At 39.0% G+C, this 18,790-nt stretch overlaps 2 long non-coding RNA genes across 7 annotated transcripts; one reads left to right on the forward strand and one right to left on the reverse strand.

Annotated features, from left to right (window-relative positions):
• Positions 1-2,233: 2,233 nt before the first annotated feature.
• Positions 2,234-11,550, forward strand: LOC111926924 (uncharacterized). Of its 2 annotated transcripts, XR_015283440.1 has the most exons (6): positions 2,234-2,440; positions 8,280-8,359; positions 9,657-9,682; positions 10,129-10,204; positions 10,378-10,455; positions 11,443-11,550. It is a non-coding gene; the product is annotated as an uncharacterized LOC111926924 (long non-coding RNA). The 2 variants fall into 2 exon arrangements; XR_002863278.2 differs by lacking the exon at positions 9,657-9,682 and having other exon boundaries at positions 2,236-2,440.
• LOC111926923 (uncharacterized) lies at positions 3,569-9,167 on the reverse strand. Of its 5 annotated transcripts, XR_015283442.1 has the most exons (5): positions 8,964-9,167; positions 8,761-8,866; positions 7,769-7,909; positions 6,970-7,080; positions 3,569-6,632 (listed from the first exon to the last, which is right to left on the reverse strand). It is a non-coding gene; the product is annotated as an uncharacterized LOC111926923 (long non-coding RNA). The 5 variants fall into 5 exon arrangements; XR_015283445.1 differs by lacking the exon at positions 7,769-7,909; XR_015283444.1 differs by lacking the exon at positions 6,970-7,080.
• Positions 11,551-18,790: the final 7,240 nt, after the last annotated feature.

The raw sequence follows: 18,790 nt of genomic DNA on the forward strand, positions 1-18,790 counted from the left end.
GACATAGTCCTGTTTAATAAACAGACAAAGAAAAGAATTCCTAGGAAAGAAAGTGGAAGCAAAGATAACCATAATTTTCTGGGATAACCATATTAGGTTTGTGGGCAACCTCAGCAGCAAGCCCCCAAATTTCTGGGCCTGAAAAGAATGACTGCAACAGACATAGGAAGGCTACTTTTCCCTTCATGGTGTTTTATCTAAGTCCTATTACACCACGACCATACTTCAGCAACTGCTTACCATGTTTATCTCCTGTTCCCTATAAACCTCTCACTCAAGGAGAGCTCTCACTAAGGATAATTCAACTTCAGTCTGTCTCTTACCTATAAGGACATTCCCAGAAATAATCCCAGTGCAGTTTAGATCTTGCTGTCTCCCTTCCAATGCCACTTTAAACTTGAGATGGAAGGTTATTGCGGATCTAATTGTAGAACATCACTGAATATATTCATATACCTTTTACTATTGGAATATAGAATTACATATCACTTTGCAATATGGAAAGTCGTTTACAGAAGTTCAAATTTTGGCCACAGTCTCAGCCGTTAATGATGCCTAAAGTCTCTTTCCAGTAGGAGCCTTATTCCTCACATCCTGGACCAAAGCTTGCGTCAAATCCCTTCTTTTTTTTAGGCAGCAATTCCCTCACTATAGAATGTAAGATGGTCCAGGACTATTTTTAACCCACACACTACAGGGCAAAGAATTCACAGGAAAGGAAGTCCTGTGGTAAAGTAATCATATTCTTCTAACCCCATTGTCCTGCTTCCCAGCCTTCCTGAAAAACCTCCTGTACACTTCTGTATGCATTGGACAGCTATGGCATAGGTACATCATAGGAGAGAGCCACAAATGCAAGAGTGGAGAGAGAAACATGGTTTTTCTTCCTGAAGGATTTATATTTTTTTTTTCCACATTCAAATAAAGTGATGAGAATCGTGAACTATTCTGTGACTTGTGAAATTTTTGAATTATGTTAATTTACATTTGACAATGGTAAAGCATTTCATTTCACATTTGGGCTTTTAGTTTTAAAACTAAATTGGCATTTTAAAAGAGTCTTCCTGAACCATTGTCTCTTAAAAAATGAAAAGAGGATATTCTGACACTTTCAAAACAAGAAAATTAAAATTAAATAAAAGCTATCAAAAGATTACATTTGTTCTCTGGGAAAAAAGTCTTCCATTTCAATAAATGGTATTTATTCCACAGAAAATTGTCCTCCCTCAACTCAACTGTACATTGCTCAAGGCAGTACTTCCAGGTGTGATTTTTTTCCCCTTTTTTTTCTGTAGTTGTTTGGAAGGCAGAGGTTAAACGTCCTGGAGTCTAAAAAAAGAAAAAGCAAGAATGCCACTACAATGACAACAGGATGTCAAAGGGTCTTGTTTAGCAGACAGATCATTCACGTTGTATTTTTTTGCTTGCTACTTCCTGAGAGAAGGTGAGGTATGTTGATGTTTTATCAGACTGGTCCTCAGCTCAAACACTCTTCTCTCAAGCAACACACTCTCTGCACCAAATACAGAATTTAATCCTCAGGTACAATTAGACTGTAGGGTTTCACCACTGTAGGTTTCCAGAAAAATAAAACTGAGAGGAACAGTAACACTTTCACATATACAGATCCATTGGCATTTTTCCTCTATGCCACCAGCCAGCTGGACAGGTCTTTAGCTTGAGCCTTGTGTATGTTGAACGAGCTGTGTAGGGAGGAGCACATTTCATGAACTGTCTATATGGGAATGGCTCTGTGCAATGTAACTCAAAATGCTTTTCCTACTCATAAAAATAGATGGGGTCCATCACTCACTTTCATCACAGACAGTGGGAAATGGTATTTCATTTAGAATCCATGTATATTTCTATGGAACATTATTTCCTTGAGAGGAAAGTGATGAGACAAGAAGGTGCCCTGCTCCTCAGGAACTGGAGAGGAGTTCATCGGTGGAACAGCACAGGAATACCAGTAAGTTAAATCAGCACAAGCCAGAGGAGGAAAAGAGCATTGGAATCAACAGGTATTTTCCTACTGTCTACTGTCAGTTTTGCATTGGGCTTTATGAACTTAACTAGGAGAGTTAACTCAGAGCAGGGCAATGTAATGAGTTGGTTTAATGTGCCAGTAATGCAGCAGTGCAAAGAAAGTCACCTTAAAGTAAGATGGAAGTGAAGGCAAATGACTGTGACACAAGAGACAGCTTGAACCTGTTGGAGTTTCATCTCCATGAGAGTGTTTATGACAAATTCAAGCCCTGGCATTTAGAACTCAACTAAAATCCAGCTTGGTGTTTAGGCTGTTCCATGGATGACACTGTGAGAAGAAAACTTTCTCACAGTATTGCTGAACTGCCGAACTAGAAGCAGATTGACACTTTCAGGTCAAACCAAGTGGTTGGGAGGAGGGCTGGCAGAAGGCCTGTGTCCTGGAGCACAGCTGGTGAGAGTACCTGGCTTACTTATAAGAAAGTGGGTAGATGTCCTCTTCTCCACAACCTGCCCTGCAGGCTGCAGGAGGATCAATTCCTAAGGTGGTTGTCCTAGCTAGGAAAACTGCCAGAGCACTTCCAAGAAAAGCACTGACTTCCCAGCTGCAGGAAAAAACAGCATGCCAAAAATACCCTTTCGAGCAAAAGGTGAAGTTAAAAGAAACAAATCCCAGGAGGCTGGGCATTCTCCACACAAGTCTGCCCAGTTCAGTTGCTGGTTATCTGCACCTGACTTCTGCAACCAGGAGCTAACCACACACATATTTTCTCTGATAAAGGCCAGAAGCCCACAACCCTGTCTGTCTGAATGGAAGTAGCTCTGTTCACAAGTCACAGCATATTCTAAATGTGAAAAAAACTGAGGCCAAATACTGGCTGTAGCATGTTTTTGCTAATGCTAGGGAAACCTAGCATTGAAAGACAAAAGTGGTAATTCCCAAATGTGTTCCATCTCCCTGAAAGATTCATGAAAATTTCATTGTAAATCCTCCAGGACAAAAGAATATCAAGAAGTAGCTCTATGTGTTGTTACAGTTTAAACACAATATGCAGTCACACTTCATTTGAATTATTTTGGGGGTTATTTTTGTTCCTAAAGCTATGAACTATAAATGGTAGAGCCATGTTTCTTCTGGTTAACTGAGGCAAGTGGAAGGTGGAGGAGAGAGGATGTGAGAATCAGCCTGTGAAAAACAAAGTGGGATGTGTGAGAACTCATCCGTGGAGGACTCTCAGTTATAACATACCTGACAGAGATTGTCATTCATGAGGGTGAATTTTATGCCTCCTTGTTTCCAAACCCAATGTGTGCCCTTTATGTCAAAAACCCATTTACTATTATGCTATAAAATTTCACTTGGAAAAAACGTGTTTTGGTAAAACGATGGTCGGACACAGGCCGGCAAAAGCGCTACAAAATCTTCAGTAGGGTCACCCTTGTGCACAGCTCTAGGGACTGCCTTGCACATATTCCCCATGTGTCACACATCTTGCAGGACCCTGGGCCAAATTATTACAAAGCCAAAATGTTTCCTGCAAGTAGAGTCCAGAGTGCTTAATGAAGCAAGGAGCAAGCAGCATGATAACAAAATTGTCCTGTATTGCGCTTACAGTTCGGAGGGATTACTTATCCACAGGATTCTGTGGCAGGTTATTGAATAATAAACAGTGATTAAGGCTAAAAGCTGTGAGCAAAGCCTGTTTTCTGATTTACTATAGAAACAGAAAGAATGTCAGCATTTTAACTGAAGAACAGGGACCTTTTGTTAGAGGAATTCTTGGGAATAAAAACAATGGTCCTTTATAAAACATTGGTATAATATCTAGTTTCTCAGCCAAACAGAAAACACTAGCCACAGTCACTGTTTTATGATGTTTAATTGAGAAAAAAAATCATAGATCTGTTTTGGTCAGCATGAGGTAGGACAAATAGAAATTCTTAGTGAAAGACATGGAGAAGAATGTTTTGATTTTATTTTAGTTAGATTTTGCTTTTACAAAACAAATAAAATATATTAACTTATTCAGTTGTTGAAAGCAGGACTGCTATGAAGCAGTTAAGGAAAAACAATACAATTTTATCATTACACCAGCTGATATCAAACTTCTCACAGCTTCATAATTAAATTGATAAACTGAAGTGTGTGTATGATCAAGATCAGCAATGCTTCTTGCTTTCTTTGAAAGATGCCCTGCAATTTGAGTGGTGATTTGTTGATTGTCTGAGCCCCTGGAAACAGAAAAGAAGAGGCAGCACTTCCATAATGTTGCAATTTTTGCACTTTGGTGTGAGAAAAGGCTAAAGCATCATGCTATGAGAGTGTATTTGTTGCTACAGGAATTTGAAGGGCATATGGAGATAATTGGGCATCACAGCTGGTGGGCAGGTAATGAGCTGAGCTCTACAAGTGAAGAGTTTCATTGATTTGGAAAAATTCACTTCACTGGAGGAGTTGAAGGCCAGGTTGGATGGGGCTTTGGGCAACCTGGTCTAGTGGAACATGTCCCTGCCCATGGCAGGGGGAGCTGGAACTAGATGGTCTTTAAGGCCCTCTCCAAACCAAACCATTCTATGGTTTTCTGAAAGGCAGTCTATGGGGAAGGCAGTTGAAAGCAGCATCTGATAAATTATTAATCCCCCAAAATATCAAGTGCCATACAAAGAACCTTACAGATGGAGAGATTCACTGACCAGAAATATTTTTGCACTACTGCAAGAATTAAAGCAATAGTGGGAAAGTTACTTCAAATACAAAGCAACACAGAGGAAAGACTGCTGGAGGAAGAAGAAAGATCTAAAAGATCCAGATCTTTGATCCAGAATAATCACTAGAATGGAATAAACATCACATTTTATTTTCAAATGCATGAGGCAGAGTTTTTAGATTATGATCATATAATTTTTGCATAACTTTGGTTGGAAGTGGCATCCAGAGCTGTGACTGTTCTCTCCATTCCTGCTCAGATTTTGGTCTAGTGTCCAGCTCATGATAATCCCTGATACACACTGGGAAATTCTGCTCCAAAGAATCCAAATAAACTAAAAATATGAATCACTTCCATACATTTTTTAACTCAGAGAATAAAAAACCCATGTAGATTTATTTTAGTCATCATAAGGCAGCACTGAACTGTATATTTGGGGTTCTTACTTGTAGTAACTTTCACAACAATTGCAGAAAAACTGGGGAAAGTGTGATCAGTGTGACCATGAAACAAACACTTTAGTGGGAAGTACTGTGGGTATTTTAATGTTGAATACTCAAAAAGGACATGACTGCATCTCCTTCAGTCTCACTCAAGAGACATTTCATTCAGATAACGTTATTCCAATCTAATCACCGGTTGCTGAGCCAAAGTAATTTCAGTCCTTCAGATCCATCCATTCATTTTCACAAGTTAAATCTTCCTAACAGTTCTGCCAAGAAAAGACCTTGAGCCACACATATACACACCACAGCCTTCTGCAGGGAGGAAGCACTTCTTATCCAGGATGAGATTACCCTCCTCATCTTCGATTTGGACTTGTCCAGTGCAGTACTTTGTTTCCTGTCTGTCGTTGCAGAACAGTTTTCATGGTGACATCTGGCTGCTCCCTCCTCTTGAACTGGGCAGTGTGAATCTCCCTTTGGCCATCACTGAATACCACCAGTTTATCTCCACTCCGGAAAGAAGTAGCAATGAATGAAGTGATGAGAAAACACTGTCTTTTATTAACCTGTCTCACAAAGTTGTCTAACATAGCTCAATGAAATTGGACAATAATATCAAGGAAAACCTCAGGATTTACATGGGATGGCATTAGAGATCTGGTCTCACAAAAATACTTCAATATGTAGTATAATAGCTAATGGATGGTGAGATATGAATTTTACATGACTTCTTGCAGAGATGTCAAGGCATTTTGCAGGCAGAAAATCAATTTTACAACAGGGTCCTTCCTCTTCTCCAGAAGAAATGTGTAAAAAAGGCCAGATGCTGCTTTTCTCATCTTGTGTGGAGGAATAGAGAGATGGCACAGATTCACAGAATATGACCAGGAAGAGACCCACAAGGACTCTCAAGTCCAGCTCTTAAGTGAATATCCCCTTCAGGGATCAAGCCCACAATCCTGGTGTTATTAGCACCATGCTCTAACCAACTGAGATCATCTCAGTTCTTGCCAAGTATTAGAGGGGAAACCAAACACATGGGAACAGAGCTCAGGAGCCCTCATCCTGAGTCCTTTAGTACCCACATTGCTAACACTGACAACTGGTGATCTCCCAGCTGCTCTGGCCAGTGTAAAGTTACATGGAACTAAATGAGGAATATTTCACAGTCATTTTACCAGTGGGGAGTTGTCACCTATCATTCAAGGTAGAAGTGAATTTTCATTCTTGCAAAACCCTTGTTATCTTACAAATCCTTTTTCCCTTCATCTGGAAATTTCCCAGCTATGCAAAATCCAACCACAGTTCTAAATGTCAGTGTTGCTGTACCTGTGTCCAAAGTGTTGTCCCTGTCATTTACACAGGACTTACTTTTCTAATTTTACTACTGTGCCATCTGGGAAAAAAGCTTCTTTCAGTCCATCCCTGCAGAGGCATTTCATTGTGTGATCTGGGAACACAAGTTCTTGTGTGACATCAGGATAATATTTTTCTGTAGAAAATAAGATGTAAAAAGTCTGTCTAGTGTTCTTTCCAGTTGCCTTACACAAAGCTAGGTCAGGAATTTTTATTTGACATTGTAGTGAGGATGTAAATTATATCTGAAATACTGGTAAAATAAATTAAAGAATCACATAATCAGATAATCAGAATTGGAAGAGCTACATTTACATTTCATTATAATATTTCTTTTGTAGGAGAAAACTGAGAAGTGATGGAATATACTGAAAGTAAAATGCAAAGACAATGTGAAATGGCAAGAAAATACCCAGTCTGCTTGAGTCAGAATTCAGACCACACTTTGATAATTGAAATAAATCTGCACATACAGTTCACATTATGAGCTCTTGCATTCCTATCTGATTATTAGGGAACTGCAGCACCTCCAGGCCATCTGGATAAGCAGTGTGAGTTTTCTGTGCATCTGCATAATAATAAATCTGGAAGGAGAGTGAGATGATAGCAGCATGTTCACAATATTTGCATAAGCAGATTCAACCATAACAATGTGCTCAAAAGTAGCCCATCTTTAAAAAGTCATTTCAAGGTCATTTTCTTCATCTGCCATCCATAGAAGTAGCTATGTTAACACTGCTGTTCCTTCCTCTTATTCTCCTTCGTGGTTGTGTCCAGATGATGCTACTTTCACCTCTGTAGTGTGCAGGAGAACAGTATGCGTATAAAAGTCATCCTCTCACCTTTATGCTTTGACTCTTATTTATGAAATGTTAATTTAAAATAACCCCAGTGCTGCCAAGGCCTCACTAATTTCCACTTTACCCCACATTATTACTGACTACTTATGGCTGACATGGAAGAAACCTCTGCACTACCTACTCTACAAATGTATAAAAACCAGTCCTTGCTTCAGATGGCTGCCCCTGCCCCTTGCCTTTGTTCAGTCTCCTGCTTGGCCAGCCACACGTTTGTCCCTTCTTCAACTGTTACCTTCATGCCTTTTCACTTCTGTCTTTGTAGGTGAAGCTGTCTCGCTGCTCAGGGTTGTTAAACCAACACCTTTCCTCATCAGTTTCTCTCAGAATTGATAGATCATGATAACTTATAGAACCTTGCTGGAAAATCTATTAATCATTTTATTTTCCTTAAAGAAAACAAAAAATTACCCACCACCCTCTGATCTGGCAAGATCTTCTTTACATCTCCATTGGAGAGGCTGATTGCTGTCATTCTTTTATCAGCACTAATCTCCTTTTTAGTACCATCACAGAAAGTGAGGATTCAGCATCCATCAGAAAGCATCTCTTCTACCTTCAAACACACAGAGCATCCAAAGTAGATGAAGTCAAAGGAAATTAGCAGCACTGCACTGCCTGCCCCTTAAATTGGATCTTGAAGGAAGTCATGCCACATCTTTGTTTTTCAATAGTTATCTCTGCAGAACAGGCATCATTTTTGCCTCATTTGTGCATAAAAGAGGCCAAAAGAAATCTTTTCACAAGATGAACTTACTTGTAGCATATGTTCCAAGTTCTCACCCTACCACTGTTTTTTTAAAGTTAAGCAGAATAAGGTGCACAGCCCTGCAGCAACAGGGAAGACAGTCAGATTTCTTCTTGATCAACTTCAGTGAATGATTGACCAGACTTATTTAATATATGTGTGTACATCTTCTACACAGGTCACTTGAGAGATGCCTGGTTCTGGACTGCAGGAACCAAAATGATTTAACTTGATGTATTAACACAGATTGCTGATGTGGTAGGTTAAGAAACATTCCTTTACAAGTAACTCTGTATGGACTTTCAGTACTACTGATTTAATTTTGTCTGCATTCACAGACCTAAAAATTTGCTTGAGGCTTCTTATAGAGATCAGGTAGTAATGCCATTAATATTCTCTTCTACAAAAAATGTGCTAGTCAGAGAAGGCTTTCTACCCAGCATAGCCTCTGATTAATCATTTTTCATGGGGTTACTATAGAAGTTGTTTCTGTTCAGGATATATCAAATCCCATAGTATAATTATTTTGGTGAAGTTCAAAGAGGAAGGCAACCAGAAGATGCACTACATATTTGTTATATTTCTCCAATCTTATCAGAATTTTCACAAAAAGAGAACATCTCCCAACAAAAAAAAAAAAAAAAGCTATTTTCTCTTACCTTTCCATCATGATACTTGATACTCTGTTTTTTCCTGTACTACTTCTCCATGCTTTCTCCTTTCTTCATGTAATGTTGACCATCCAGATAATATTGATTTTGGAAGCTATATTATGAAAACATCAAAGTCAGTGTTATGTAAACAAAAATGTTTTAAAAATATGTTCATTAAATTAAAACAATTGTGCAAAAAAATTATTTACTTTCACACACAGAGGAAAGATTCCTTTCTTTCTGGTATTGCCTTGTATTTGCAATGAATTTTCATAATTAATTTGTAACCAGAAATGTTGCACATTAATTCTAGTTTTCTTCCATTTGCAAAGCAAAAGATAGCAAAACTAAAGTCCAAAACCAAGGTGATAAAAGTACATTCTGGCAGAATTATGCAGTACAAAATGGAGATAATAAACACAGGAACAGAGAGCAGAACAATCTCTGAGTACTGGGTTAATGATTTACGAAGAAAGGTACCTGTGTTACCTAGAGTCACTCTTCCAAAACAAATTACATGGCTCTTAGCTGTTAGGTGGTGCTATCTGTGTAACTAAGGGCTATTCTGGATGTTATAATTCCAGTTTACCATTACCATAAATGCTCTTTGCAGTCTGGCAGCATAAAGGAGCCTTAAGTCAAGTGACATCTGGCACAGAGCATCCAGGGCAGTTACGAGCTAATGTTAATTACAGTTTGAAGATGTGGTGAATTTTGAATTGCGGGATCTGAAGGAATAGGGAGAGCTGCTCCCCACAGGGCAATGATATGCTTCAGTAAATAACTATAAACACCATGCTCAAAGTTGCCAGATCCATCTCTAAAGCTGTGTCTGCTGCATAGCATAGGAAGTGGGAACAGAATGCTTTATTTTTCTTAGTGTGTTTTATTTCTTCTCACAGATGGAAAGAACACAGTTGCTGCTCATGTAAGAACCGGAATTTTAAGTAGCTCAAACCTTTGCTTCAGCATCCAGAAAAGCAGAACTGTCTGTAGATACTTTGTTGTCATATGCAGCTTAGCCATTTCTCTTGTGTGTGGACACAAAAGACACTTTATTCTGAGCTCTTAGCAATTTTTCTGTCTTTTTTAGAGCTTCTTCCTGAGACAAAATTAAAATGTTAACTAACAACATAAATCTATTAATGTTCAACAGTTGTGCAGAAATGTATTGATAAAGAAATCTAGCCTATTATTTGAAAGCCATTGCAATATTGTTTCATAAAGGCAAAAAAAAATAAAGCCAGGAGAGTATCATTGCCAAATGAACGGGAGTTAGCATACTATTTGTGAAAACTAGACCACAGACTCACTGTAATTCTATTTTATAGAGTAAGATGGTAAAATACATCTGTTTCTTCATTGTTCTTCCAGGGTGCAAAGCTGCAAGTGTCATTCCTGTGGTTAAGTGAGAGGAACGTGTCTTCTGAGCTCCATGAAATGGGCAAAGGTATCACTGTAAGAAAAATCAAAGAAAACGTGTCATTGAAAGCACATGAAAATTGCCAAATAACATTTCCATACCTATCTCAGGCTTTTAAAAGATGATAGCTCTCAGAGTCTTGCAATATATTGCGTCTTACACTGATAATGTTTGTTAACAGTTTATCCATCCTCCCAAAGGTGCTTTGTCCTGGACCAAAATGAAATGCAGTCCATATCTGTTCTCCCACCTCCTGAACCTCTGGGACAACAAACTCAGTGAGTAGGAGGGTGGCAGCACAGTCTGCTTTCCCTCTCTTGTAAAATATGAATTTGACAATACTTCTAAGGATCATAGATGTGTTTTAGTGTCTCACATTCTCTATGAGTCAAGAGTTGGGGACCAGTTTCTCCAAGTCATTTGCAGATCATTTTAAGCAGGTGGGATCCACAGATCTTACCTTTTACACTGGAAGATGAGTTGGGCTTTTTAAAACAACCACTCAGATATGAAACAGCTCCAGGTGACTTCCTCCCATTACATCTCCCTCCAGTAGGAGAGGGCTGATGTACAAGCTGAGGAAAAGTGGAAAGGCCCTGGCATACAGGCATGCTTCACTTCAATATGGGAGCTATCGGTGATATGGCAAGAGCATGCCATACACTTCTCCCTCCCAGGAGTTTAGCTGTGTGTAGATATTGTACAGGTGTCTAAGCTTGATGAAGACTGTCACAGAGAAAGAAGGAAGGATGGAGGAGCTGGAAGAAGCTTCAGACACAGCCAAGTCCCCCCACATCCATCATCCTTCTCTTGCTAACTGCGCTTCATTTGCTCCATGATGGATTGCATTGCAGTAATGTCTGTGCCTGACCATAGACCCCACTGACCCAAATCCCAGCCCTGACCCATGGGATGACTTCCTGTCATGACCCCATGTCTGTCTCATCACTATGGGCTTTGACAATTGGGATTTTGGTCTGGTCCTTCCTTCCCCACCCAGCCTGCCCTCCTCCCTGGCTGGGGCTGTGGGACAGGCAAAGCCCTGCTGGACTCCATGAGCTCCCCTGGTTCTCCAGTCCCCTGGCCTCACTGGGAACCACTGACCCATACAGTGTCCCAATTCTTGGTGCATGTGATCACCCCTGAACTTTTTCTGAGACAATGAGGGCAGGTTTCACACCCACACTCTGGCCTGCAGGTGTCTAAATAAATAACTCAATGTATGAACAGTCTGTTAGATAGCTACTGACAAAAAAAATCTGCAGTTCCAGGGGAAGAAGGCCAAGCAGCAGCCCTGTGGGGATCAGGATCCCAACACAGCTTCTGAATGATATCACGAAAAGAAAATAAAGGTTGCTGACTTTGGTTCAAAAGGTGTCAGTCTTCCCTGAAGAGGGGTCCTCCTGCCAGTTGGTGCTGTGTTTCTACCAATGGAGCAGTTAGATGTTTTCTCATCACTGATCTCAGAGGACCAGCTTTTTGCACAGAGCTATTTATGCCCTAAAAGGTGTAATTTGTACTAAGTTAATATAAACATCTTCAAATAGCACTAAAATTCCTCCTACAATGGGTGGATCATTAAGTGCTTAAAACTTTAGGAAAATATTTAATTGTGTCTGTGGGCATATCCACAGAGACACACTCAAGCACACACACACATTTTATACATAACTCCATATTTGGGCTCTTGTTTTGCTTCCCACATTTCTTTCTGCTTGGACAACAATGCAAGTCAAGGGTAATCCAAGGGGCAGAGTGTGGGCCAAAAGCCTGCAGAAAGGCTCTCATCCCTCAGTCCCACCACCCTGCCAGCTCTCTCTAGGTTATCACAACTGAGCTGAGCCCGGTAACATATTTGGCATGACAGTTCATTTTTACTTGCTGGATGTCCAACCTTTCTACGTTTTGGTCTCATACATCTCCATCAGTCAAGGCTGACACAAGACTTGTAGGACCCCAGGGGATGTGTGAGCCACAGAAGGGAAATGAGATGCAAAAGTTCTCAAACAAACTGTAGCAGTTATTTAGACTGGAAAGATCATGGACACTCAGAAGCACTTCCCCAATTTTTCATGGAGACCTTAGAGGATAGCGCAGAGGAAACATAAAATATGCCTACATGACCACCATGAGATTTACAGGATTTACACAACAACCCTCAGGTGTTTGCTGCTGCCAAGAAAATATTACATTGATATGACAGGAAAACTGAAGCTGCACTCCTGCCTATCCAGAACTTTGAAGGAACTGTACCTAATGTAGAATTGCCTGGCAATATGACACAAAGGCATAGTCTCACTGCCCACATTGCTAAACTATCCCAGAAATGATATGGGATTATGTCTCTGTCTCTCAGAATTAATAGCAGAAGAATCTGTAGTGCATTGAGCTGATGAATGACTAGGAGTGAGTACATGATGGTAAGAAACAATCCAGAAAGTTGGAAATGGCACCAATAACTCTGATTTTGAAATGTCTCACACACTGAAGAGTGGCTGCTTGAGAAGATACATGTAAGCTATTAATGGAAAGAATATATTTGCCATCAGCTTAATTTACTCAAGTCCATGCTCAAGGGACATGGGACTAGCAAAGCACAGATGGGAAGATTGCACTGCTCCTCCTCTGATAACAATGGTCAGTGTTTTACAGCTGTAAAATTTTCTCCATGCCATCAATGAAATTTAGGGTATCTGCTGCTGCTGTGGATGGTGATGTCTTATTTATATTAATAAAGGACATTACAATTTAATGTATGCTTACAAGGAAGCAGCCAAGAAATCAATCCTATTGTAACACCAGAAAACTGCAGGATTTTGAAAGGCTAAATTTTTCCTCCAAGCATGAAACAGTTCTCAGCAGGAGAAAGGCAACTGATTAGATATTTCAGACAAGGTTGCTGCAAGGTACATAAATTAATAGAATTTATTGTTAAAAAGAATATAATTTATATTTTATATTTGATATTTTCTGCAGGCAGATTCTGTGGGTATGCTTGAGTTCTCCAAACATAATAAGGTTTTCAAATAAAAGTGAATGGGCAAACTGTCAAAATATGCCTGGGACTTCAGCTTGAGACAAATGCTATAGAACTAAGGACCTTTAGGACTATTTCTGATGAAGAGATATTAGCTCAGAAATTGCAGAGGGATAGAAGGAAAGAGCACATAATCCATCATTTCACTGCTAAATATCTCAAGACTGAAACTGCCAAATATCTCAAGACTGAAACTGCCAAATAATTTAAAAGAACTTGAAAAGTCATTGGAGCACTTTCACAGCAGCTCAAACTAATTTCAGCTGAGATTGCTGGAGTCTCACTCCTTTTCTTCTGTCCCCAGCCACATTTCCAGTCCCTCCTCTTCGAGGTATCAGCAGCTACAGAGGGGAATTTGACCTGGTTCATCGAGTAGAATCAGGCAGAGATTAACTATTTTTTTGCTTCCTGGTTAGTTTTGAGCCAGCAGGCTCACCATGTTCAGAAAGTGCCAATAGGGCCACAGCAGCTCAAATATTCATCAGCTTCCATGAGACATGAACATGTGGCAGCATTTGTTTTCCTTGTGGTTTGTTATAGAAAGAATGTTGCAATTCAAACCTTACCTAAGAACTGAGAATAGAAGATACTTTATGGCAAGATGGAGTCAGTGAAAGTAGAAGTTTCCATGAACATGATGAGATGTATCAGCCAATTCAGCTGAAGCAGCATCCATGGAGAACACTGTTAGTACTCCAGCTTGTTACACATGCCATTGTAAATGCCAGATTTCAATTTTTATGCATTGCATACACTAGCACACCTATTTTTAAAGCAATGGTGTCAAAGGAATCCAGACAGGCTTACATGAGTCACATGTAGTCTCTGTTTTCATTCAGAGGAATGTCATTCTAAGAGATCATCTGAAAATTCAGAGCCATCACTGTATCACAGACAACCACTACAGCTTTGCTCTGCACTTTTTAAGAAATTCAGATACTAAGCATTTGGACAAATCACACATAAATGGGTTCTTGATAAAGATTCACTCAATTCCATCACTTCCATAAACAGAGCCTTCAAATTATCTCAGTTTTCTTCACTGGACATATGTGGATGACCAGTAAATGCAGACCCTTCATACAAAGGTGTTACAGGATTAGAGGAAGAAGCAGTGTCCCAACATGCACAAGGCAGATAATTTTTTTTTCCCCAGTCTTCACTGGAAACATAAAAAAAATGAATCACCAGATCAGCTGGTAACAACAAAAGAGGTGTAGTTTAGTTATGAAGCTTGACTTCATGAAAGAACATGCAGGCAGTTCATTCTGTATTTTCGCCATGGAAGCTAGTGAATCACAGTTTGAATTGCCATCAGTGACACTGATCCTGCTCTTGGCAAAAGCAGGGACCTCTGGGAGTTCCTTTAGTTCTACAGATCTATGCAATCAGGAAGGTGGGGAGAACAGGAGGAGATACTGTTACTGAGCATCCACCTAGACCACAGGAATTCTAAAAAGATCTTCTATTGGATCTTCATGCTCAGCAATAATCAGTTACATTTTTTAATGAGCTTTTGCCTCCCAGCTGTTAATAACTCCAGTTCTTCATCAAATTGTCCCAAGAATCATTCACTTGTCAATTCCCATAAGTAAGGATCTCTTATTACCTTCAAATATCACAGTTTGTGTCATGTAGAGTTCACATTCCTCCTAACAAATCAAAAAGTTGAGACAAAGCAACAAGTACTCATGGATAAAGCAGAAAAGTTGAAATGCTGTGAAAGTCTGTTTTCATATTCACACACCTTTCCTGCTTCAGAGTTGGTAATTTGCCAGAAAGAACGTTCATGGGCAAGGAAATAACATGCTCAAATGTCATCAAAATCCCTTGCAAGATTAGACAGCAAAATCCCTCTAAGATTGGAAGTAGGCATACTTGACCTTGGCTGAAACATTAAGAAATGCTATCAGTATACACCTTTCAGTGGAATTCCCCTCCCCTCCTCCCACTTCCAGACCTGCCAGGCAAATGAATTCATCTTTTGTCATAGAAATCATGAAAATCTATCCACAGGTGCATGTTGGGCAGGAAACTAGCAACTTGTTGCTGCATTCAGAAATCAAGTTCTTTTCCGAGGACCCATGTTAGTAAATATTAACAATTAATAAATAATAACTGTTTTGGCCCATATGTTCATTCTTTCATAGTCTGAAAGAATTACTAATGATGTGCAGTTAAAATGGACATTTTTCTTGTCTCACTAAAGCACAACTTGAACTGGACTGTTCATCACCAGCTAAGTCATATTACAGTACAAATAGAGATTCATCCTTAAAAATATTATAGGCAACCAGAGATGTAGAACAACTCTTGGATATGTTTTGTTTTTTTTTTTTAACTTCATAAAATCATGTCTACAAAATATTTGTATCTTTAACCTGTATTGATCACCATTATTCAGGCTTGCTCACCAACTGTTTTTGTGCATATCTTCAAATTCTATTAGCTTTGACAAAAATAAGTCAGATGGCAATTGTTTTGCCCTCTTGGTTCCAGCTGATTAAACTCACCAGTCCAAGCTAGCTTTAACTTACCTATGTTACAGAAGGCATGCATGTCTTCTTCCAGTCCTAGAACCATAAAATATTTTAGGTTGCAAAAGACTCTCTGATCATAAATTCCAACCATGACATAGAGCTGTCAAGTCCAGCACTAAGCCATGTCCCAAAGTGCTATATCCATACCTTTTTGAACAGTGCCAAGGATGGTGAGTCCACCACTTCCCAGTTCAGCCCATTCCAATGCCTGACAACCCTTCTGTTGCTCAAGGTTATCCCATTCACTTTGATGTGTTCCTACGCTCAGTTTCTCAATTTTGGATAGAAATAGTATGACAGTTTGTTTTTCTATATCTAAAATCCATAATTATCCAGATTCACAGGATCTGTGAGGGAAAGTATCCACCTGCTATCAAAAGAGCTCAAATGCAAAGAAAATATGAGTCACCATGTTCAGATCTATTGCTATGACACTGATTTTGAGCCTCTGTTTAATGTTCCATTTACCTGAGACTTCAATTCTAGAGTCAAATAATTGACAGTCACTCTATTTACTGTAAAGTCTCTCTGTGCCATTAGTTCAGATAAAGAGCATGTGTCTCTGTCAAACATTTTAGAGTTCACTCAGGACATCTGGGCACTATGCCCACCAGTGTAGCTCATGCTTGTGATGGATCCCAGTTGGACCAGATCCAATCCTGGCTAGATGGTGAGAGCCTAGACAGCAGTAAGTCCAAAAGTCTGCTGTCCTCAACTTCCCCCTTCTCAAAACTGTTTCTGAAGTCACAATTTTTATTGCACATGGCTGTATGCAATAAAAATTATCAATATCTCTTTTAATATCTGGCACAGTATAGAATCAGCTAAAGTTACTGTCTTATGACTTTCAAACACACACTGTCATGCTCACTGTAGTGGAACAGTTGCTTCCCTTCTCATCTGATACCTTTTACATTTTATTTCTACAGGCAGAGAGGAGTGTGTTGGCTAACCTAAGTTTTCCTTTAGCCAGAGGAATAGTTTCCAGTAGAGAAGATGAATTTCAGAGAGAATGTACACTTGAACAAAGCATAGATTTTGCAAATCTGAGCAAAAGTAAGAAAAGGAACCTGTAAAATCCAAGGTGCCCATAATATGAAGCAAGAAATACAACACCAAGAGAAAGAAAAGCATAAAGAGATACAGAGATATCTAAACAGTGAGATGAGTTAGAAATGTGGTAAGCTGGCTCTGGAGGGGCAGTCATGGACACACCAGCCAGAAATAAGAATCTCACTGAGTTAACTTGTCACAGCTTGTAAAAATCTGAGTGGTTTTCCCACTGAGCTGAACCAGGAGAAGGACACTGTTCCATATTGGCAAGCCTTGAATGGCAAAAATACTAGATTTATGGTTTGCCAAGGCAAGGGGATTCCCTGGAAATTAGCCTGGGGAGTAGCAGGTGCAACAAGTTCAGAAAACTTACAGAAAACAACACATAATTCAGTTAGGTCTGGAAAAGAGGGGGAAAAAGAAGTTTTTTCTCCTGCTGCTACAAAACCAGAAGAACATCTACAATTCATGTAGAATTATGCACAAGCAAGCAAACATGATCATGCTTATATACACTTTCATTTGCAGAAATTTTGATTCCAAAGAACATCCTCTTAAATACATATTTGAAACCCTGGAAAAGTGACTACTGGCAATAGAGATGCATACTTTACGATTCACATCTCTAAGAAAGTGTTTTTGCAAAGATGTCTTCAGCCCCACGTGAGAGATGCTGTGGTTCTTGTGATTATTTCTCCATGAACTTTCTTCTGGCTTGGATGAGGATGCTGTCCCTCACAGAATAGCTTCTACAGGCTAGAGGAGAGCTTCTTATATAGATGTAATTTTAAGTTCAAGTCACAGCTAGTCGAATCAAACAGCCTTCAAAGCCATCTGACTCAAATTTAAAGCCATTTTCTTTTCATAAAAATTTTGATATTTAAACACAATGAATGAAATTTCACATGTTGTTCCGCTAGGGACTGAAAGTCCCCAGTGTCAAACAAAAACTTTGTAGGTACCATCCTATCATCTTCATATACAGCATCCTAGTATTTCTTCCACACAACAAAAGTATTCAGTGTCTTGGGTAGTAGTTTTACATCAGCAAAGTGATAGAAATAAGACAGAAATCTGGCCAACAGAAGTCAATTAGCTTTTTCTTGTCCTTACTTTTATTAGAATTTTTATGTCTTTTAATTTTATACCTATGACTAATCTTTTTTTTTTTTTTCCTGACCTTCACAATCTATAAAAGGATGAGTCATAAGAGCAGGTAGGTTTGAGAAAAATGAAAACAAAGTGAAATTAACCTTCAAATTACATTTTCAATGAAATTTAAATATTAGGTGAAAAATCTCATTAACAAGTACATTGCAATCAAATGAAAAAGAGACACAAAACTTTTTCACCGCAATAAAGCAAAGGACAGGTTTGCTGCTGATTCTAACATTTTTTAAAGAAACCTTACAAGAAATTAGATTTGAAAATTAGGGAAATACCTAAGAGAAAATAGCTCAATTTTATTTTCTTTTAGGTTCAGCCATTCTGTAGAAGTGTTGGGTTCATGTCATCAGATTATACCATCTAGGAGATAATTACTTTTTCTAGTTTCCTTAACACAAAGGATGAAACTGATCCCTCAAAGCATGTATTTTTCTCCCTTGAATACACATAAGGAAATTAAATGACCCACTTAACCCCAAATGTCAGGGTGGTTTTTTTTTTTAATTCTAGTCTGAACCATTTAATTTCACCAAGACTTTCTGTCTCCTGTGTAAAAAGTGAGCAATTTTAATTTCCTTTAACTACCTCACAAGAAATTACTCAGCTGTATACTAATGGAACAAGTAAAACCCTACAAGTACATTAAACAAGTGAAATACTGAATAAAAAAATTGCAAGACACTCTGTAAACCTACGATTAAATCATTTTGATTTCCAGAGATTAGCAAAGACATTTACATTAGCCAACTATATTTTCCACCTTGCTTATCCTTCCTGCTCCATCCCAGTGTAACTCTTATTCAAGAATCCAGCTTG

The sequence above is a fragment of the Cyanistes caeruleus genome, chromosome 2 (genome assembly GCF_971803275.1).
Source record: "Cyanistes caeruleus chromosome 2, bCyaCae1.hap1.1, whole genome shotgun sequence".
NCBI classification, from domain to species: Eukaryota; Metazoa; Chordata; class Aves; order Passeriformes; family Paridae; genus Cyanistes; species Cyanistes caeruleus.